This window comes from Anser cygnoides, chromosome 13 (genome assembly GCF_040182565.1).
Source record: "Anser cygnoides isolate HZ-2024a breed goose chromosome 13, Taihu_goose_T2T_genome, whole genome shotgun sequence".
Lineage (NCBI taxonomy): Eukaryota > Metazoa > Chordata > Aves > Anseriformes > Anatidae > Anser > Anser cygnoides.
The window spans coordinates 9633714-9657957 of NC_089885.1; the positions used below are offsets into that span (position 1 = coordinate 9633714).

The following is a 24244-nucleotide window of genomic DNA, read 5'->3' on the forward strand; positions in this document are numbered from 1 at the left end:
TGTCTGTTATAATTAATTATCTTATTCTGTTGTTTTTTTAAGGCGGGGGGGGGGGGGGGGGGGGCGGGGGGAGACATCCTTCTGGGTATGATGTGTTGACTAGCTTACCTGTGAACTGAACTTTGCGTGCTATAACTTTCCTTTTTGTTTCTGTTTTTTGTTAGCTTTCTGAAAAGAGGTTTCTTTAAATTGTTTAGAAAGGAAGCAGAGGCCACTGTGCGTTACCATTGCTATAAATGTCATTTGTTATTAATGGCAGACAAATGCAGTGCACATGTAAATATCCATCACTGTTACAACACCCTGTGGGCCTTGAAAAGTATCACAAAAGCAGATGTGCTAGGACAAGAAAATAGAACGTTTCTAGAATAGAACATTATTTTAAAAGTTAAATCAAAATCTGTTTTTTGTTTGTTTGTTTTCCTGAGTGCATAACAGCCTAAAATTTTACAGAGGACTCCAAGTCTGTGAGAAATAGTTAAATGAGGTTGCAAATATGACTGAGGAGGCTTGTCTGAGTTAGGGCAGTCTGGAGTAGCCCTTTAGGTTCCTGTATCTTGCAGCATCACAGGGTTTGGGAAATGTTTTTGTGAATGAGTCCTGGACTGGCAGGCCTTAGGCTTTGTCAATGCCTGGCCAGATTGGATGTCAAGGACTCCTCTCTTCTTCTGTACCTTTCAAAGAGGATCAAAATATATGTGAACTCATGTGTAATTTCCACCAGGTGGTTCACAGGGCTACAGATTCTGTTAAAAATCTGATTCTTCGTCATCTCCCATATAAACCATGAAGTAGAAGAGAGGCTTTTATAGTCTGAAAGACAATGCCTTTTCCTATTTGAGATGAAAACAAATGAGGTATTGGGAGGGAATGCCTTTATTTTTGTTATTTACTCCAGCTGTAAAAACATAAAAATTAAAAAAAAAAATAAACTAACTTTCATCCAGATCTTGACCTTGTTACCCAGAAACACTTCTAATTACAGAAAACTTCAATCCTAGGCCTTTGCATGTGAAATGTAATGCAAGTTTCAACTGACTCCAAATCAAATTAAATTTTTGGCCATTGATCGGTGTTGAAAGTATTTTCCTTATTTTAAACAGAAAATGATTCAGTCTCTTAAAAATTTTGTAACGAAGTATAAAAGTTATGTTAGCCAAGAGAGGGAGTTTGTTTTAGCAAGGAGTTAGTGGGAGCAGAGTGGATCTGTACTTCTGATGGTATAAAGCCTTTGTGAGTCCGAAGCAGTGTTTGTGGCTGTTGCTTCAAACTGCAAGGAGGAGTCAGAAGTGGCTGAGGATACACAGAAGTCTTGTTTCCTTTCTTTAATAGGGGAAAACAGTTTTTTTTAAACTTCTTTTCATAAAGAAATGAAGTGCTCTGATTCTCATTGTGTATATGACTTTATTCTAATATGTCTTTGACCTGTTGGCAGACTTCTGATAAGCTTAAGCTGTTGAATGCTCTTAAAGATATTAAATACCTACATGCCATACAAAATTGGTTGACTAGAAGATGACAACTTCTGTATTTTAATTGAGTAATGTGATAGTCCATTTGTCAGAGGGTCTGAACATTGTTTCTGGGAGGAAGATGGCAATGTGCAATCACACTATATTTATTTGAGATCATCAGGAAATCTAAATGGGAGGGAGACACATTGTACACCAACTTTTGCTAAAAGTCTCAGTAGAAGTCTATATACTAGTAGAGATCAGAAATCTATGCCTGAAGACCTTCAAACTGGCTACTACATACTCTTTTCAAGACACCTATTCCAGTGCTTCACTTTACCAGTTTTGTAGATAGATGGTATCTTTAGTCTCTTTTCTTCTTCTTTGTACTGTGTCCACCTGTGACAAAGTTTTAAAGGTGTCAGCTCTTTACACACTCTAGGATGGAGTTTGCCAGACCCCAAGGCTTTAAAAATTTACAGAGAATAAGACTGAGTAGAACTACACCTGGTTCTCTTCATGAATTACACATCATTTATTTCTGAAGAAGGAGGTCAAACACTAGGAGACACATTAAGATATCCAACACTTAAAATATGGAATCTATATACAAAGTAGTTCCCAATTCCTATGGGAATTGTCAAATCAAGCTCACTAATCTGTGAAGCCTTAATTTCTTTCCCCTTGTTATATATAACTGGAGATGGTTTAGTCAGTCTGTCAAAAGATTGGGAGCTTAGGGTCTATCATTCCCACTAGGCTAGAAAGGTAAATCCAGTCTGATTGAGGGAGTGAGGCATTCAAGGACTCATATGCTTGGGAGGAGACAGAAGTAAACCCTTGGGATTAAGTCTCAGGCTAGTTTCATCCATAACTCTGGAGCTGTACAGGCATGAAGCATAGCAAAGGTAAATTGGAGTTCTTAAAATTCAGACCAGATCATTTTGCTCTAAGTGGAAGCATTTAGGTTTTGCTGCAGTCTTAAGGGAAATAAATGATACTCATTTTGCTTGCCTTTTAGAGATCTGCTAGCATCTCTCTGTCAAAATCTGTTGCACCCTCCAAACTTAAATGAACTGCAGGTGAATGTTGAAAATATTTAAGTTATGAGAGAGTTTAGATTTTTAAGTCTTCCAAAAGATATTCGTTCATGCTGGCACTGAAAAGTCAAATGGTATGCCACAGGATATAGGATACCTAAACTGGCTGCATATGGTTATTAAATATGAATATAAAGTTTAAACTCAGACCAAGGTACAGAAGGAATTATGCTTAATGTGGAAGAAAGACATAAGAATCATAATTTTGAGTGGATTCCATGTTTGGAATGTGTGTGTGTGTGCGTATATATATATATATGGTGCTCTATATGGTGGACATTTTGCAATCAGATTATTTTTACTTAAAACATAAAAATATTTATGTCCAGTACCGTGTCATGACAGTTATTTTGCTCTTCTATACCTGGGAAGCACGGTTTCAGCAAGGTTGTCAGCAAAATCAATTATAATAAATGCAAAACTTCCATGTAAGAATGCTTCTTCTGTTGTAAATCAAATTACATTGTTTGTGATACTAAGCTGACAATATTTGAAAGCTTCATGCCATGAGTGAAAATTGTACCATCCACTGCTCTTCGCTTGTCTTCACATTGCCTTTTAATTCAGTCAGGAGGTTGGCACAGGGACATAACTGATCATGGAGGTAGTGCTCATCGTGAAAAGTGGTATTGACTTTGCCTCTCTAACAAAGGTGTTAGTGATGGCTAACCAATAAATTAGCACTTAACAGATTTTGCTTCTTGGGAAGATCATGCAGTTGTAGTACTTGCTGTTACCATTAAGTCAGAAAAATGTAAGAATTATGGTAATGTGGCAGGCTGCTAAAAAGAAAAGGTTCTGTAATTTTTTTCAGAATTAATTCAAGTTTTATATTTAGAGTGAAGTAGGAAGAAGAACACTTGCAGAACAGACCTGGACTTCTTGAAACAAAAAAAGGACAGGCTTGTCCTGGCCAGAAAACTCATGATATTCAGGGGCGTTATTTAAAAATAAGAGTCTGAAAGGAAGCTGAGGAGTGCTGGAAACATCCAGGTCAAATAAAAGTACATGTTGGTGATGTCAGTAACAGAAAGCTGGAGCTCAAAACTGAGCTTAGATTTCTTTGGGAAAGCTTGGATGGTTTTAAGCCTCCCCAGTAAGTCTTCTCTGTCCCTCTCTTGCCCTCAGTGCTGGCAGCTTGCAGCATCCCTGGCTGTTACCCAGATGTACTGCTCTTTCTGAATCTGCAGAGATGTTTTGGCATGGCACAATCCTCAGAAAAAAAAAGGGGGTGGGGGGGGGTAGAGCTTCCTTGGCTGCAGTCCCACACTGTGGGCCCACCTATACCAACTGGTTTGGTATGGAGGTGGGAGAGAAGGGAGAGGGCAGCTCTGCATACCCCTCTCCCTTTTTCTCTGAGTGTACTGGGGCTGTGCCTGCTGGAAAGAAGCCACAATTGAAGAGAAACAGATGGAGTTTAGAAGCAATCTCTGACAAAGAAACTATTGTAAATAGCTCTTCATATACCACTGAAACTTTAAAACAGCAAATTTTCCTGCAAAAAGATCAGCTTTGGCAGAAAACAAAATGCAAGAAAACAACAACAAAAAGTGTTATTCCACTTACTTAGATAGAGGTTTGTCACTAGCTGTGAAACCCTCATGCTACTGGTCTGGAGATTCTTTTCTTCTTCTTTATGGGCAGGACTCTAACACATCATCCACTACATTGTCACTTGGGGCTCTCCTACCTTCCTTTGAAATGCCTAGTATTAATTACAGTAGGAAACAGCATACCAGAAGATACAGCACAGAGCTGTGAGATCTAGTTTAGCTGTTCTTAAATTTCACCGGATGAATAGCTGTGTCTGCAATTTGGCTAATGAGCAACACAAGGCAAAGAATGCCCTTACCTTTCCTTAGAGAGACAGTGGATTTTCCAAGGAGAGCACAGAGCACTTTTTCCCAAGTGGTGAATTACCTAATTTCAGTAAATTGCCTCCTTTCCCAGTTGTACAAGAAGCTCTCTTTTTATAGCTTTAGGAGATAATGCCAGGTGTTACAAATAGTGCAGATGATACACTATGTTGCCAGTTGCTTCCAGACTAAAAGAAAATCAACATTTTTTTTCTGTTTTAAAAACTGTTTTCAAATTAATTTCATTAATATTTTCCAAATGAATGAGCAAGTGTAGAATAACTCCCTGCATACCTGTTTCAGGCACTGCTCATCCTTGGTAGTAACCTCACATGGAAACGTTAACAGCAGCTTTTATTATTCATATTTTTGATCTACTTTGTGGAGGTAGAACAGCACTAATCACTTAATTTGACTTCCTCTGAAGTAGCTATTTTGTAAAGCTTAGCTGGGAGGAAGATGCGAAGTGTGAGATACCATTGGTCTGGAAAGGAAAACAATGGTGATATTGCCTGAAAATGCTCAGTCTTTTCTGTAATCTATTTTTTTTGTTTTGTTTGTTCATTTTTTATTTTTATTTTTTGAGGGGGAAGGGGAACTCGGGGTGGTGGTGGTGTCAGTTAATGATAAGGAAGAGGTGTGGACTTAATTGGAAAGTATTAAGTCAAATGAATACCTGAAAGAACTGTGTAACTACTAATATATACATAAAACTTCCTCATGTGTAATACACTATCTGCAGATCTCTGGAGGTGATTTATTTTAATGCAGCTTGAATGAAATATTTCTATTTGCAAACAAATTTGATCAAATACAGTGAACAGCGTGCTGGAGTCCTAATGTCCTATTACCTGTAAGCCAGTATATAAAACAGTAATGCAGATGCCTAACAAAAGGCAGAGTGGCTTCTCTGGCTTTGCTGATAAATATCAGTGTAAGTCATGTAAGTCTAATAATCAAACACAAAAGTAAGAGAAAGCAATATCCCTAGTCTTGTCAGAACATAAACAGAATATAGATGAAGGCTGATGCTCTGAGTAAAAACACATGCTGGAGTTGATATAAGGAATAATAATGTAAAGCTGAAATTTAAAAACTAATAAAAATATCCTTTGATAACCTGATGTGCAGAATATCTTGGAAAATACAAACTACTGTAAAATAAAGATCAGACAGAAGTAGGTCTACCATATCTGGTTTGTTTACTCATCCTACCACACCATTACTTATACAGTTCTGGAGTTGGAGGATACCTGGGGGCGCTTCAATCTACAATAAATATCTCCCTTACTCTTGTTCATTGCACCAAAAATTGTCAATGCTTTTTACTCCCTCAACATAACAGTTATAACAATTTTCCATAGGAGAAAGATGTTTTTTTTTCTGAGGGAAATATTCTCAGGTGCTTTGCAGCCAGGCATTTGTTCACTGCAAGGTAGTGTTCCGAAAATTTTTTCTCTTGGATTATAACCTCCAGTTGTCCTTTGTTTTCTGTATGGTCACAGCTGTGATTTTCAACTTTGAAAGTGTGTTAATGAGGGCATACAATTGAAATCCTACCATTGTAGGTCAAAATGAATTTTGAATTTGGAAGCTGCAGCTGTGGGATTTGAGAAATTTAAAAGTATCAGACTGAACTGGTAAGCTATTAGCAGAAGGAAAGAGCAAACAAACTCCAGGTGGCTGAGAGAAATGCAATTTGTATTACAATGCAGAAATTTTGACCTCAGCCATCATTAGTTTATATAAGCAAGTACTATATGATGGCACCTAAAACACTAGATCTTACAGGCTAAGGAGAAATTTGATTTTTTTTTTTTTTTTCCCCTGCTTATCTTTCACCTTAGGTTTAATCATGAAATAGTAAAACTTCTAACGGGTAAAATGGCAATGCTATTACATAGTTTGGGAAGGTGTAGGAAGAGAAAAGTATATTATCACAGCTCCAAAGTTTTATTTTTTTTTTTTATATTTATTTTTTTATTTCTGCAGAGTGCAGTTGGTGACACAACTTGTTGGCCAGTACAGTACAAGTCATGTATGCTGATGGTTCTGAAGAAAAGACAAGACAGCAAAGGTAAGACTGCAGTACTAATCCTGTAATATGATTGCCATTGAAGGGGCTCACAGAAGGTTGTCAGTTATGTATTTCAAGAATGAAATTCCTAAATTCCTATTAGAATAAATGTGTGTGTGTGTGTTGGAGGAGTACTTAGGAAAAAAAATGGAAGGAAAATGAGTCCATTGTCTCTATTGTTTCAATGAAATGATTAGAATCTTTATTAATTTTGATTAGAAGAAAATTAAATACTTTTCCCGTCTGTTGAATAAGTGCTATTTTTGCACACAAGTCAGTACTTAGCAGTTTGAATCAATGAGACTGAAACTATTCTGTGGAACATGTATTTAAAAGAAAAAAAAAAAAAGAAAAGGCAGTGTTAATTTTGTTTAACAAAAACTGGAACACCCCCTGACTCAAAGGCATGATCTCAAATGAACAAGATAAAGCCCATTACTGTCACAGTGGAAATTTCTTTTGACTTCTCTGACAGGAGGATCCCGTCCATAGTGAAATCAAAGTAGTAATCAAATCAAGAGAGATTAAGTTTCCACCAAGTCATGCTGGGAAAAAAAGCTCCATTCTGTTTGAAAGAAACAGAAATGAACAGAAACTTTTTCTTTCCCTCAGCTCTTATCATACATGGATTCTAACCTTTGGGAGCCTTGCTAGCTGTCTCTGATCAGGATACAACAGCTCAGCAACTATTATTTAAAATTTCATGTTTATATTCTTGCTAAAGGGAGTTTTAACAGTATACTGAAATAAAAGGAAATGGCCTGAATCTGACAAGGCTACTGCTAGAACTTATATTGCAATTTACTGCTATTCTTTTCTATTATCCGTCTGCTTTCAAACATACTCCAACCATGGACCTAACTTCTCACTGTCATCCACTTCATCAGCACTGTCGTTATCTTCCCTGAATGTATGTAGCTGCATGTTAATATTCTGTTGGGTTTGAACATTGGTATATACAAGACTGGAAAGGGGACCATCATCATCAGAAGTCCTATGTATGAAAATATTTACCAACTTTTGTTGAACATTTTCTTTGTGTTCTTGTTGTTTTCTTTGAAAATTTTATCTGTCTTAGCTCAAAAAATACCTGTTTGTTCTGTAATCATCTTGGTTGTAGCTCTGAAGAGACTGTCCAATGTTAGCAACTAATCTGGCATGTTGTCTCAGTTATTTTCGGTTGTGTCACATGGTAACGTATACTGGTTACTTTTCAACTGAGAACTTGAGGAGTCACCTTCGTGGAGCAGTAACCTAGGGTTAAGAACCTGATATTCTACAACACATACATCATCTCCCTAATCTATCCAGAATGGTAGTTCCTATTATTATTTGCCAATCACTGAATTATACACTTCGAATAGACTAGGATTTGTTGACAGGCTTGGGATCCCTTGATTGGTCAAGGTTGTAATGTGGAAAGATACAACTGAAAGCAAATGAACTACTCAGTATATACAAAGTGTGTGTATGTATAAGTGTGTGTATGTGGGTGGGCTTTGTTAATGGGTTATCTTATAGTGCTCTCAGTATAATGAAATAGGTTGTGTCTTACAGACTGCCAAAAAGGAAAATCATTGGTAAATAAAATACTCAATGGGACTCCTTCCTGTGCTCAAATATCTAGCCAAATATTCTGCCTCATGAAATAACTTTCCTGCTCTTGTTTTTTCAAAAAGTAAAATATAGTTTTATATAGAAGCTCTAGGAAAAGGAGGAGCAAAAGTCATCATTTCACAGAAGTGTGTGAATATAGAATTTAACCTGAGTAGGCCAAACTTCTCAGGAAGATTGCATCGGAGTCTATAATATTTGGCATGCCTCAGAGAAATGTTTCTCCTTTTAACAGACAAAGCAGAAACATTCTTCCATTTTTCTGTTGGCTGAGAAAATTTGTCTAATTTTTAGTCAGAGAAAAATGGAAGAATAGCCTGACTTAAAAAGACTTTTAATGTTATATTTTATATCGAAAAAAATGAAGGACCTGAGTTTTATTTGTAATTCATCTTTTCCTTTTTAGCCTTGACATAGGCAAGTTTACCTGAAAATCAGTATTTTACTCGGGGGGGCGGGGGGAAAAGTGTCAGTAATATTTTCAAGCAACATAGATCTTAAAGAAAAATGCCAGAACTTGCCAGGTAAATATTTTTAATGAATAACCTGTCTGAAATTCAGGGAAACTGCAAATCTGGAAGCAATGGCCAGCTTTTCCAGTGGTGCTCTTGAGGAGCTATTCTTCCTCTTCTCCCTTTTTTTTTTTTTTTTTGGTTGGTTCATTATGTTTACCACAAGGCTGCATCGTTACTCTTCCTTTGGCAGCTGTGACTTTTCTTGCAAATGTCAACCCTCAGCACAAAAGCAACTCTTAAGCAATAATTGCCCAGGCTGTCCTGCAGGAATAGGGCACTTACTACAGAGCAAAGCATGCTAGGTACTCTGGCAGTTTTCTATTGGTCCCAGTTTGTCCTGAGTAAGTACAAACAGGTAATACGAGTTTATTTGAGCAGGCAGTGTTAGAGGTGGGCAATTGGTTCTTGTCTCTGCTATCATTTTACCTGGGGTATATATAACCTAAATTTTGTGTTTCAATCACTTCTGTCAAATAAAGGTGTTTATGCTTGCCTGTGTCTTGTAAAACAATTCGGGATCTATAACACATAAATTCCCCTTGATCCTGTATCCTGAGGAGCCTGCTAAATAATTGTTTTACTCTGCACTCGAGTAGAAGATCTGAAGGATTTAACCATAAACAATTGGTCACTTGTTCCCACTAAGAACCTAGATTTTCTCTTCCAGGGGGGTTGTGATGGAAGCAAACCCTTAATTATTGTATTCTGGATCCATGCCTGTAGTCTAAGTTTCACAATACTGTGGTGTTACAAGATTATGCTCTTCAGAGTTTGACTGCCCACCAGTTCCTGATATTTCAGCTCTGGATAAACTGTGATTTGAAATGAAAGTCACTGAAGTTATCATAAACACAAAGTAGAGTGATGTCTTAGGTCATAGTGGCAAACTGGGAAGTGGATTTTTTTTTATTTTATCCTTTCTTTTTTTAATTTAAATTACCATATTCTCACTCTGCACTTCTAAATGAGTTCATTTTACTCTACTTTTAACGTAACACTGAAGGTTTAATCTTTTGGAAAACCCATGACAGCTATCATTGGAGAACATAAGTCAGAATCTGTATTAGTAAGGAGCTTTCCTGCAGATGTTTGAAGGTTCCAGTCAGATTTTTAAGAAGAAATTATGTCCGTTTCTGAAGAAAATGAAGTAAAGACAAAACCCTAGCCTCTCTCATCAGAATATGGATAAATATTCAGGTTGCCTATTGCTTGTAAATGAGGTGTTTTGAATTAACTGTGCAATTTTATGGAGAACAGAGCTTTTCTGTAAAGTGTACATGATCTTGAGACTGATTTTTTTCTATCATAGTTTGAAAGCAACTGTCTAAGCAATGAGAACTTAACACAAATCACTCCTATTTTTTCATTTTTATTTTTATTATACATAGTGTAATTTCAAGGGAGGTTGTTTGTAATGGAATTTGACACTTTTCCCCCAGCCTAATCAAATTGTTGTTGCCCTCTTCAGATATGTTTGGGACAGGAAAATCTTTTTGTAGTATGAATTACCACCCCAATGCAATGCATCCTTTGTTATGATTGGTGACCATAGGGCTACCTCAGCATAAACAATGATAATCAGGGCCCATTTGTAACATTAAAACAGCAAAAAGAGGAGAATTTTTAGCATGTCCAGTTTGCTTAGTGTTTTACACAGTAGTGTGTTTAGTGAACAGGGCAATATGCTCTCTTATTCCCCAGTTATCAGCTGTCCTTCTGCTCCGTTGATGTAGTTCTGCAAGTCAGCCATCCCAAGCTTAGTTTCATAATTTCAGCTCTTCAGCCGTACCCGCCAGGTGCAGCTGCTAAGCCACTGGCTCATTGTGTCAGCTCTGTGGGTGATCAGGGCTGGCACTGCAAGCGGCAAACTTGTGCAATTGCATCAACGGGTAGGACCTGTAAGAAATGTAAGCTTTGTGTTTGGTTACTGGCTGACAAGCAAAGGACTTCAGAGGTTTCTCCATGGAGCTGATTTTAAGTAGTAGTATTGGAACAGCATGTGCTGAGAAGGCTGGAAATGAGAGAAATAGGCAGTGAGAACAGCAGTGTGCCTGCATGCCACAAACAGAAAACTATATCACTGATTTCTACATTAGTGCCCATTTCTATTCACTCATATGGACAAATCTGCAAAGGTCTCTAAGCCTCATTCAGAAAATAAGAGCTGTAACGGAGTTTAATGTTTATCTTACTAGCAGTTTAGTCTGAGGTGATGAAGGTAACAGACTTGTATAGTCCCAGTGCTCTTTGAAAGTGCAGTGCTCAGGAAAGCTACCCTCTGCTTCTCAGGGATTCTCAGGGATTACAACCTTATTGAAGCCCTAAACACTGAGGGGTGGGAACAAAGATGTCTGATAGATTATGTAGACATATGTCCTATATCAGACTGAGGGGAAATTAGGGTAAAATTCTGGCACTTTATAGAAACCAAATATATAAATATTCCTTTGTCAGTGATGTTTTTCTCTTAAGGGACTGATTTATATTCTGTTGCCCCGAGGAACACTGAAAGGGTGCAGTTTTGTGGCCATTGTATCATCTGCAATGGAGAAAAGTGTTACTGGTTCTCCTGGTAAAAGTATACTTGCCTCTCTAAGGCTTTCTGCATGGTGATCACATTTGCTTCCCAGATAATGCAAATTGGCCCCTGTGGTCAGGAGTCTGCAAGTGTGGAACTGAGTGTCCCTGTATGTTGAAATTGTTGTTGTAAGGGTGACAGCATAAAAATTAGATGAGATTTGTACAGAGAGGTATGAGATATGAGGCAAAACCTTAAAATAATTGACATAAAAACTTATTTCCTCCACATCTCAAGAAATGCCTTCAGACTGAAGTGCAGTTTGATTGTTTGATTAATACATGAGCTAAGATAGTTTTTTCCTTTGTATTTAACTAGCCTCACTAAAATCATAGGCTTATTAGAAAGTATATTTTAACCAGTTAACCAAGCTTTGAGTGGATGTTGCATGTTTTCCCAAGGAGAGAATGAGAAGGGAGGACACTGAGAGCCTGTCTAAAACATTATTATGCACCTAATGACAACCATTGATAAGTGAGTGTTAGGAGGCATAGTGAAGATTTAGAGCTTGGTAATTGCTTGGTAAATAGAGCAAGAAGTCTATGCATAGTAAGGACAAATTAATACATTTTACAAAATTAATATAATACCATGTTTATGCTCTGTAATAATAATGTGTCATGTATCCTGATCCTGGGACATTTAGGACTCAAGGCCCAGTGTAGCGAAGACCCTTATGGTCCATTTCAGAAATGAATTAGATTTTTTGCACAGAAAAGATCTGAGTTTGCTGTTGGTGCTTAGCCTGACTCCTCACTTCTTGTGAGGAGTAAAGGGAGATTTACATGATTTGCATCGTAACTTTCATGAAAATTAGTTTTCATTTTATAGCACAATGAGAGTATTGCATAGCTTAGTATTTTCTTCAGTTTGCTTTAGTCATGTTTTTTCCCCTTTGGCAAGCAGGCTCCTTTCTCTAAAAAATTTAGAAACAGATTGTTTTCCAAACAGGGACTAAATAATTTAGAAGGATATCATAGAGGAGTGAATTTAGACACACACTTATTTTGTGTGTGTTGTTACTCCTTGTTAGCAAAGGCAGTAGTGAAGGCCACCCACAATGAAAATCCAAGTACGGTGTCCAAGACTCATAAATTGTCTTCAGCTTTTTGCGTAGTTCCTCACAGTGTATTTTCATGTGTCTGTGGCATCATGGCTGCCTGTCAGGTACCTGGCACCTTATGATTTAAACTACAGCTGTGAGAAGCTGTGAAAACAGGATGCATTGCCAGAATGTATTGGTGAAAAGTATTTTTCAGTCTGTCTGGTTAGAAACAAGTAATATATTGTGACAAGCCACTGGAGTGAAATCGTCCAGAACCAAAAGATTGGAAGGGATTTGACAAAGTGGTTGAATAGGTTTCCAAAGTACGTGTTCCAAAGCAACAACAGCTCTTATCCTAACAGGCCAAGACATGACATGGGAGCAAAGAGAGCAGTCTTCATAAATGTTGATTATTACCAACCTTTAGACCTTATTTCACAAGAGCAATTGGCTAAAGCTATGACTTCAAGTAGGAAGCTTATAAAATTGAATCTTTTTATTTCAAAGGATGTATGTGCATGGATATACATATGTATGTGTTCAGACACTTCAAGACAAACAACACTTTATCAACTTCTTTTCATCAAACAGCAACTGTCCTTCTTAGGACCTCATGTGTAGTATTCTGTCCCTTCTGATACTAGACGTGGCAAGGAACATCCTTTGGAGACTTACTGAACTGGTGAGCATCTCTGCACGGTCTGAGACCTGGTTTAGAATTGGATGTAGGAAGTGGTAAGTTGACAGCGTTTAGAAGCATAGAGGCGCCTGTGGGTTTTTTGTTTGTTTCTATTTTACTATCTTGTCCTAACAACTGAAGCAGCCTTTTCTTTTTCATATTCATAACTTCTTTGCTAGTCCAGAGAGACTTGAATATTTCTGTTACAAGCTCTGTGGGTCATCCAGCTATAATGATGGCCTTGCACTGTCCCCCAGGCAGAGCATCCTGCTGGTCTTCAAGTTGAGCAGCTCTTGTCAAGTATGTGGTATGGCTGATGCACTGCAGAGGGAAGTATGGGAGGCAAGTTCCCACATCCACCTCATACATAATGACTGAACATTATTGTGTTGTAATCCTGGAAGGGTAATCCTGTAGCTGTGGCTGTTGCTGAGCCAGTGTCCTAGATGAGCCATCATATTTTACTGTAAATGCAAGAAATCTGTCTCTATTTTTACTTACCTGTGTGAAGTCATCCTGGCTCTAGGCCAAGAGATGGCTGTTCATGTTAACACAAGCAGGGCTAAAATTTCTGTGAATGAGTCATAGATTTCCGTTGTCTCAATGATTCACTGTTTGATTTACTTGAACCACCTAATATTTTGGCAATTAAGTACCACCAGGAAAAAATATACAGAAAACTACTCAGGCTGTTGTTTCTGAGATGACTACTGATACAACTAAAGGGCCATTATCCTTGTACAATTGGACCTGTGAATTGATAGCAGTAACAGCAATTTAATAAGTTGTTTTTGTTTTTAGAGAGGTCAGGCCAGACTGATTTTACCTACTTTGTATAGTGCAGGAGTGATTTCCTCACCTCGATGTTGTGTCAGTTCTACATGCAGCAGTCCTGCAACTACAGCTGAAGAAAGAGAGGAGTTGTTCTTTTTTTGTTTTAAGGGACTTATGTTATGATTGACTTCACCTTTTGCCTTTTATGAAAAAGAAAAAAAAAAGATAAAAATAGAGGACAGACACTGATGCACAGAGAACGTAACAGGAATATTTCCTAAGAAAAACCACTGAACTGCAGCAGTCTATGTACCAGAAGGATTTTCAGTGATTCACAGTTGTATGTTGAAGTTTTCTCTCATGTCTCCAGCAGAGATGGAAAAAGAGACAGAGAAAAGAGACATCCTTGAAATTTGAGAGTCCTGCAGTTCAGAGGAAAGCTGTTAGGTGTCTGATTCCAGTTTTCATAGCAGTCCAAGAGGGCAATTTGGCATTCCTCAGGGTCATGGCAGCAATAAAAAGAGCATAAGGAGAAAAGAAATAGATATTTAATACCTTTAAAAATCATAGCGATGTTGGCACATACTTATTTTCCACAGTATTTTCTGAGATTTTCTGAGTGCTGAAATAGAAGGTTTTTAATGAAATAGTTGTTATCTTGCCATAAAAAAAAGATATAAAGAGAAGCCATTTCAGAATATGTTCAGCATGCTATGTATGTGAAGGAAGGAAACAGTAACAAACACCTTTGCCAAAGAAAACTATATAAAAGCAAAACGAACAATAAAAACCTAAATATTGGTAATAAGCAGCACAACACACACTTTTCCTGTGCAATTCTTTTTTTGGCATAGTTTCTAAAATATTTGTTACAGCTGGAGTATGAGGCCCCTGTGCTTTCTATATAAGCCTTACACAGGTAGTTTCCAACTGCTGAAGCAAAGTTCTCAGCACTATTCAAGAAAGTCATTGGCCATTTACAGGAAGAGCAAGAATAGAATTGTACAGGCATACAAATGGGGATTATAAAAGAAAACGTCATTCAAAGCTGTTAAAAGCCCTCGTACTTCCAACAACAAACCAGCCTTCAGCTAATTTATATGACAGCGGGGATTACCTGCAGACATATGATTCTATTGTATAGGTTTTGCCCTGGTTTTATAAACTCCATTACTGATCTCTGTGACTGAAGCTCAGTTCCATCTATGATCACTGGCCTAATCCAGCAAATCATCTTCTGTAATTGTCTTCCTAAATCTTCCTGTGTATTGAGCTTTTCAATAGGTCACATGGAGTTTACCCAAGAACACCTTAAAGGGTTGGATTGAAGGTTATTTCTTTAAATTTGTTGAATGTGTGTTGATCTTTACCACCAGGCAAAACTAATCAAATATTTTGTCTGCTCTCTTATTAAGTTGTCAACTTGTTGTTCATAGCAGCTGCTGTGAATTAATATTTTTTGCAATAGGAAATATGGTAAATACATAAACTAAAATACAATTACAGAGAAAACATCTTCTCCCATTCTGATTTCATAATAATGTGATAGTTGAGTGTTTTTTATTTTTGTTTTTCTGTGCCTTTTGTTTTTTTCTTGAAACAATATATGTTTTTTGTTAAAACCAAGAAAATAAAGCTTTCCTTCCTACTCTAGAGCTGGAGATCAGATGTTTGCTTTCATAATTGATAAAATGTCGTTATATTAAATATATTTTTATTTTCCCTTGGCAAAGAAAACACTGTGGTTAGCATAGAAATCCTTCTCAGTGTGTGATTCCAAGTAGACACCATCCAAAACTTCCTGAAGTTAATAGAAAAATGCTCATGCTCTTCATCTGATATTGGATCAACTCTTATTTTTAGCTATGACCAAGTTCTCTCTCATATTTCTGGCATATTCCTGGATATTATAGATTTGCACGTAAATCTGTACTTACTAAAGATATTTGAAATTGCTAAATCACTAGTCATGAGCTGAAGTGTTCCTCAAGTGAAGTAAGAAAAAAAAGTTCCTACTGCATTTCATAAGGCTAAGATTTCATTCTTTTATTTTTATTAGCTGTGGGCAGGGTAGGATGGAGGTGGTTTGTTGTTGTTTTTAAGGTTTGTCCTTTTTGTCCTCATGATCTGACAATACATTTGTATTACCAGGGGTAGGAAATTAAGGCACAGAGTTTCCATTAAGAATTACCCATTACCTTGAAAAAATGTTAATGCTTTTATTTCTGCCTTATTATTCTTCATTGCATTGTTAATAGTAATGGAGTTGCATGCCTAATTGCACCTTAATGAAAACTTGTCCTTATACGTACAATTAAGAACAGATCTATTGACAAGTTATTTGGAAGAAAAGAACTTCCAAAGGAATGCCTGGATCTCTTCTGAGAGAGCTGTAAGGAAAGAAAATTAGAAAATCTAGTTATCACAGCTTTCTTTTTTACTATCCTTTTCTCTGATGACTTATAGATCAAAGTTAAGTTTCACAGCTTGCGTATAATGAACTAGTTTGGATTGTGACTTGTCTTAAAATGCCAAATAGAACATTTTCTATCTTCTGTTTGTATTTCAGTCTTTCTGTATTTAAACAGTACAGTAAACTTCAGATTGATTTGATTGAACACCATTGATCAAGTGTCCACCAGTCTCCATTACCAGCTCTTTACACTGAAAAGAACTGCATGTTCTTCAGCCATACTCATAGGACTGGCTCTTTTAACTTTGAAGTAGTAAAAAAGAACTGAGAGATGTTTTCTTTTACAGTAATTTCAGATAACTACCTCTTGCAGTGATAAAGTATTGCAGGATGAGGACATTTACAAGTGTTGAGCTTTTAACAGGAAAGATGTATATTTACTATTAAGAGGTGCAAAGACCAGGATGTAGATGCTACTGCTGTTCTTACAAAGTAAAAATTCCAGAGACTTGAAATGGTCTAGGTGAAGCTGAAGGATCAGTGTTGACTGTGAGACCCTGTAATGTGTTGCGGGAAAGATGCATCTAAGTGAAACTGATAGTTTTGTATTTCTGAGGTTTTGTCTATATTGTGCTATGACTTCCTGTGGACTTCTAACTAATAACCTTGTTATGGACATTTAGACAGGTTGCAAATATTCTTCCATAAAAGTAGCTATAGAAAAACTATGTATTTCAAGGAGGACTGCAAAATGCTGTCCATAGTGAATGCTTTTCTGCCCCTGAAAATTGATTATTCCACCCCATATATTTTCCTAAGCTATTTAAGTGCATCAGATAGTTATCGATGTTTGACATGCTAAGTGATGGTCTGGCTATAGTAGCATTTGTGTGAGTTAAGTGAATCGTTTCCAGTAAACTTGGCACATCCATATTGTTAATATGCTACCACCTGCCTTAAAAATGGTCAGTCAATTTACTGCATGACATTTTTGGATTAAGAGGGTTGTATGGATTAATTGTGTTAATTCTAAATATGTATCATGGATTTTTTCTAAATGACCTGCCCTGTTATTCTTTTGCCTCTTAAGAATTGATTTTCTGTATATAAAGCACTTATTGTTTAATGTATATTGCAAAATAAAATGGTAAAATGCAATAGATTTTCAAGATTTTCTGTCCTTCCTCAGGATAGGATTTGTAAACCCTATTGTGCCTTGTTTGAAATTGTGATTGTCAAGCTATGCGGAAAGGCAGAAATACAAAAGTTTTTTGCCATGATATAGTCATTGATTAGCATTTTCAAAGCTCTCCTGAGGCATGACTAAATCAGCTGATGAAGTAATAAATATGAACTTCCTGATTTTCTTCTCAAAGTACCAGTAAGCACAGGGAAATAACTAGCAAAACAAGTGGGATTAAGATGAAATGTTGTTTAAACTGTTGATTGTGTTATACCCTTTTTCTTGTTCTTATTATGGTTCTCTTACTTGAAAGATATACTAGAGACATGCTGTCATTGCAGCAGATAGTGGTGAGAAAAGAGTGACTTAGAAAGCTTGAAATACTTCAGTGGCCAAAGATAGCTTGACAGAATTGTGTTTCACCTTGGTCTGAGGGATAAGTCACAATTTCAATATACCTCAAGAGCAGCCAGAACAAGGTACCAGGGTTTGATTCTCTTGATGCAAATATAAAGCTTTTCAAGTCAGGTGAAGGTAGCTGAGCCTTTGTTTAGTGACAGGAGACTTGCATCATTTTTTTTTCAAAATCTAAGAGAATATCTGACCTGTAGCTCTGTGTTCGGTCTGATATTTTAAAAAATATTTGGTATGTTGGAAAAGGTTTTATTTTATTTTATTTTTATACTGGTTTCTTAGCTTTTGTCTAGTCTGGTTTTCCTGTACTTAATCAGATATGAAGTCAGAAGCATATGAGTGAGCAAGCTCCTGTGGACTTCCATGTAGTTTTTGTTGAGGAGGACACGCTAGGGTTTGTGGGAATACAGCTCTGTGTTGAAGGGCTAAAATCACAGAATCATAGAATATCTTGAGTTGGAAGGGACCCACAAGGATCATCAAGTCCAACTTGCGGCCCTACACAGGACCACCCAAAAATCAAACTATATGTCTGAGAGCATTGACCAAATATAGGCAACTAAAAGAGATGGACACTAAAAACAAAAAATGTGAGAGTTTTCTGGAGTGCATCGACAACTTCCTAACAAAGGTGACCGGGGAGCTGATGAGGGTATGGGCTCTGCTGGGCCTGACTCTTGCCAGCTGGTCAGGGATCTGAAGACTGGGGGCCAGCTCAGCTGCAGTACAGGACCCTGAGATGAGTAAAACTGCAGCCCTTCACAAGGGCAGAGTTTTGGCCTATTGAGGGATCTGCTTGTAAGAATCCCATGGGATACAGTCCTGGGGAGAAGAGGGGATAAGGAGAGCTGGTTGATTTTCAAAGATCTATTGATCTAGCAACATGAGTTATTGATACAGCGTAGAAATAGTCACAATATTTATCATCAGAGCTATCAGAGTTTTGGAGCGTCCATCTGACTCATCCTTCTTTTCAATGATATTTGAGAAGAGAAAATTTCTCCAATTTCTGAGGTGTGTGACATTTTGTCCTGCAGCTCTAGTGCTTTTAAAAAGAACTGAAGATATTAATTTATTCTGGATAACGGGAAGCTGCTGCATCTTATGACATCTTTAGAAAGACCAATCATACTTTTAATTGCTTAATTAATCACAGCATGAAAGGGGCACAATCCTCAAGGACATTTACTTTTTTTCTGTGGCTACAAAGTTTGGTTGTCTCTTTTCTTCATCAAAGCTAGCTCTTTGATTGTAGAGAGTATAACTAAAATGGTTGATCAAACAGACACAAGATCATCGTTGACACTCTGTATTATAACATGACTGACCTATAAAGCCCAGCTAGATATTTCTAGCCCTCAAGTGTAGACAAGTGCATGTGATCTCAACTGTCAGAACATGCCCTTCTGTTTCAGCCAAACATAGATTAAGAAAAAACCAACACCATAAACCTAAAATTTAACAGGACGCTGGGATGCAGATATGAGTGATTTGCCAAATGGAGAAGTGCCTAATCTGAGAATAGTTGAGGATCCAGGTTCTCGTACTGGTCAGCGGAGTCATTACTTCTCACCGCTGAGAAACATGCTGCTTTCTTTGTCACACAACCTGTCTCATCTCATTAGCAAAATGACTTGAACATACTGACAGCATGTAATGGTTTTCACTGCATATGCTAAGAAGTGATTTTAAACCAATTTGCTGTTTTCTTTGTAGGCAGAGTGTGACTGCTGATTGTTGCTAAGGTCTCCTAAAAGTTATTCATTAACCACGATTCCTATAGGTAAATTATGACACTGTGAAACAGATGATACAATGCACCAGCATGCTTATTTCTTTCTCTGTATGCTAATGAACTCCCACTCATTCCCGACTAGTAGCTCGGTACATTGTGGTGAATGCATTCAGACTGAATCAACGTTCAGTCACTCAACAGACAGCTTCTACATTAGCTCATTGTTTCCCTGAATGCTATTAAAGCGTAGCTAATTCTCAGAACTGAAAGTTCAGGATTTTTCAGATATGTTGTCTGCATCTGATAAATATATTTGAATGTTAGACTTCATTCTTCTCATCAAGTACCACCTATCTTACTAGATCGTATTTATATTTTTCCACTAGTGTTAATACGGTGATCAAAGCTTTTGAGAAAGGTCTTACAAGTCTGTTCTTTGTATTTACTATTGATTATAAGAAGCTCACCATTTAGCAACCTTAAGTAATGTTTTGCATTCAGTGGTGACCTAATGTTTGAGTGCTAACCAACATTCAGCAAAGAAAAGTTAAAGAAGAACTGTAAAAACACTTTTCATATTGTCTCATCTCTCATAGCAAGTTGCCTGTAAAGAGTTGCCTTAAGCAATGGTGCTGTTTTTTCACATTATTGCTGCTAGATTTAACCTTCTGTCCACTTTCTAGGCTGTACTTAATGGGAGACTGGCACATACTAGAAAAGCTGTTTAATCCTGTTATAAAGCTGTAGCTCATTGGTGGTGGTTGACGTTCTTTGCACTGTTGCCGTAAGTAGAAATTGCATGAACAAAATTAAGCAGTGACTTGCATTGTTTTCAGGCAGGACTATGAATACTTCTGTGCTACCTGACTTAACGTAACTGTCTGGGCAACAACTTATATTTTAATTTTTCTCCGGAGATCCCTAAAAATAAGTTTCTACATCAATATCCTTTTTATGGAAGTTTTGTTTTTGTTTGATTGTCTTTATATAAAACAAGGTACACAAAATTTCTTTCTCCTCACCAGTGAACGCTTGACAATTGGCCTCTACCACAATAAATTAAATCTGTAAGTGTTCTTGTGAAAATTGTCACAAAACTGGAGGCACTTCTTAGGGGAAGGGAGAAAATAGTTGTGTTATCTTTGTCTTAATCTCTGCTGAGTAAAGAATGCTTTTTAACTATCATAAGGCTAGGCTGATGAATCCCACTTCAGACAAATGGCTACCAGAGACCTCATGTCATTGCTGTGGAGTTATTTTTGTGAAAGGGATTGAAGTGTTCTTCCAAAGACTGTATTTGAAATATTTTTGTTATTCCTCTGAAATATCTGAAAAGGGGGAATTTTATTTTCAGATGTGTTTTATGGGAAATAAACCTAAATGATTACCTAGCAAATACCAGGCAGGGAAATGTGCTTGATAGTTTGAAAGCCCATGCTGACAAATGATACAGTATTTCTAATCTTCATGAAAGTTTGTGTCTAAAATTAAGTATTTTATGTCTCCCATTTATTTTCTCTTGAGTCAATTTTTGGAATTATGTTGTGATCTCATGCTGGCAAATTCTACTAAGTTTGGAAAAGTGTCATTTGTTGACTTGATTACACATTGTTAAATTCTAAAGGTAGAAAGCAAATATCTCATTTGGATATATGCATTCACAGCTTTCCTGTTCACTGAATTTGCTGGAATCAAAATGCATAACACCTGGGTAGAAGAGTGGAGTCTTTTACCTGGTGCTCAATTGCATTGCGTTTATTGGCATTCATTCTTTGCAGAAGCATTTTTCTTTTGCTAGGTTCTCATTTGAAAGCTTGCAACCTTGGGTCTTAAATAGGGTATATTAGGGGGGTCTCTGCCCTAAAATCCCACTGGCTGCCTTTTATTTTGCTGCCTCAATGTTTATGTTGCAGCTTGCTCTGGTTATATCTAGCTCTGCCAGTAGCCTATGGCTCCAAGCTGCTGTCATTTGATTTAACCACTCACAAATCAACTAAGTCAAAATTAATTAATGAATTCCTGTTTCCCTTTTTCTGAGCTCTTCTAAATAATTCATTTTTAATTTATTCAAAGTACTAAAAACATTTGGCTTGGCATTATTTGTCCAAGGTGACTATGAAAATGGAAGTGTTCAAAAAAAAAAATGTAGAGAATGGTGTTTTTGAGATGCTACAAAGTTATTTTAAAATGCCTGGTTTTATTGTATATGAGGGGAAAAATGTAAGCCTTACTTTCAGAAGTAATGGAAGATAAATAAGAAATAATTATGGGATATTATCTAATATCCGATGTGATTAACTGACTACTAGAAAAAAAAAATCAAAAATAAATGTCACATTGACTCTCCTAGAATTAAAAGGACACTGTACAGCAGAAACTCATCAGAGCTGAAGTGTGTAACTATCCTTTTTTCTTCTGTGGCACACCATCGTTAGAGAATATGCATGCTACAAAATTATATGAAGCTAGTAATTGTGGATCACAACAGATCTTGTTCTTTTATAGGATAATGCTTTTTAACAGAACAGAAAAAAGAAATGCACAGCAGCAGGGGAGACAGTAGCTGCTTGCATCCTGGGTTTCCTAAAACGAACTTGACCTTTCAACAATACCAAGATGAATGATTCTGTGACTTTCCAGCAGCAGAAGAAAGAGGAACTTCAGAAATATTGAAGGAGCTTTCATCAGTGAGTGAATATGAGCTTAGAGTAGTGCTTGACGCCCATTTGTGTTTTTTTCTTTTTTTTTTATAAATAGTAGCTTAATCACAGTTAATAATTGTGATTTTTTCAAAGACAATTAATACCTGAACATATTGAAAGATGACTCAGATTTCCTGGATAATTTGAAACCTGCAGTTGTTTTAAGGTAAAGGTTCCTGATCCAAGTTAGGTGAGCACTGCCAAGTACTGCTGGAGTCTCTGCAGGGTATGTTTTGCTTTGATTCTTGTGTCATTCACTGGCTACCTTTTCTACATAGTTTGCTTTCTGGGCTAGCAGGAGAGTGTTTTTAGTCCTCATGATAGAAACCAGAAAATGAGTGTAAAATATATTTAAATACAAACTAATAGAGCATATTGTGTGATGGCATTATTTCATAGTGTTTGTCCGCTGATTTTGCTCTGCAGAGATTGGTTCCCAGGCATGTGGGATGACACAAAACTTGATGATCCATGTTGGAGGGAAAGACATTCTAGGTAGTTTGCTGTGCAAAAGCTTAGCAAACACTCACTCCTTGGACAACGTTTCAGTTTCATTTCCCCTGTGCCCTCCTAGGAGGGAGAGTTAGTGAAGCGCTGATTCACGTGTCCACATGCAGAAATGCAAGAAAGTTGAGCCATGTTAAGAGTATACATTAGCTAAGACGCATCAACACTTTTTATCTTAATGGAGGGAAAGGATTTGCCCTTTAAGAAGTGAAGCAGCATTAGTTAGTTTTTTCATCTTATATTACAGAAAATAAGCCACTTAAATTGAAAGAATTTTTCTTCACCATCACGCTTTTTTAATGACAGCCTTTTTGTGTCCTTATTTAGGCAATTTATTTAGAGGTATAGCCTTCATAGTTAAGACCAATCTCTTGAAATTCAGGGCATGACCTGATCATTATTCCAGATGACTAGTGAGATATCTCATGTAAACATGTCTAAAAATTCTCAAAACAATTTTTCATGTAATCCAAAGTGATTAAATAGCTCTGCATGTAGTTTCAGGCGCACAGACATTTGCAGTGAAGGTAGAAATACTTATTCTGGAGTTGCGTAAAGCACCATTGCTGTAGCATAACAGAGGAGCTGTCTTCTGCAGAAGTACAATCAGTTTGATAGTACTTGTAAAGAATATGTATTGCTGAGAAATGAGGCCGTATATAATTAGTACTACATCTCCAGGGAGGCGTTTGGCTTCATTTCATTTTATTTTATTGTTTTTACATGTAAAAAGCTGCACTACTGCTCCTTTCTATGAATAAGATGATCTTGTGGTTTGTCCGGGTTGGAGTTCAGACACTGTTGATGTCGTTGTTGGCAAACCAAGAGGAAAACTGATAACCTGTTCCTATCACACAATCCTATTCTGTGGCTTTTAGCATCAATAAAGAGGAAGTATGTCTGGCATCTTTGCTTTCTCAATCACTACAGCACAGCCCTTGAAAGAGTAGACTGGCACAGAGACACCAAAGAGAAGCCAGGCCAGTGTACAAAGAGTTTATCCCTTTGTAGTTACTCTAATATTCGTATGATTTCCCTCTGGAAAACAGAACATCTGCTCATTTGAAAGGCTGTAACTCTACAAATTGCCCTCTAACCAAAGATGTTAAAAATGACAGTTGTTTTGTAGGAAATTTCAAAAGATATATATTTGTTTGTGTTACTGGAAGAAGAAAATTATGACGAAGCAATGGATTTTTTTCTGCATGTCATGGATGTTCAAACATTGTGTTCTTTGGGTGTTTGCAGATGGTTTGAAAAAAAATGCTTAAATACTTCCCCCCCCCCCCCCCCCCCCCCCCCCCCCGCAATTTTGGTTAAACAATCTGAAACCTTAAATTAAAATCTTACTTTTTTCCATGGGCTGTGCTAGGTTGCTTCATGAGACACCCTTAGCTGAGAGCGGGTGCTGGGCACAGAGGGAGCTGGTTCCTAACCTTCTTCCCCAGCTTGTACTTCTCACCTGCCTTAGTGCAAAAATGCTTTAAATTAAATTGCTAGGCTTGGCATTCAAATGGATTTTGAGCCAGGGCTCCTCATGCCTAGGTCTCCGGAGAAGAGCTCAGTTCTGTCTCTGTGCATCCTCCTGCTGTGACCTG

General features: G+C 37.2%; 1 protein-coding gene across 6 annotated transcripts in view; it reads left to right on the forward strand.

Moving 5' to 3' along the window:
* The window catches only part of LOC106037701 (uncharacterized), a 479206-nt gene that overhangs the window by 239830 nt on the left and 215132 nt on the right, over positions 1–24244 (forward strand). For 2 of the 6 annotated variants that reach the window (XR_010834890.1, XR_007169572.2), the window contains one exon: positions 6403–6487. The gene's annotated coding sequence lies outside the window, so the exon portion shown is untranslated. Of the gene's footprint in view, positions 1–6402; positions 6488–7099; positions 7206–12883; positions 12975–20120; positions 20222–21942; positions 23293–24244 lie in introns of those variants that run through there. The other 4 variants (XR_007169570.2, XR_001208175.3, XR_007169571.2 and 1 more) reach the window with 4 other exon arrangements.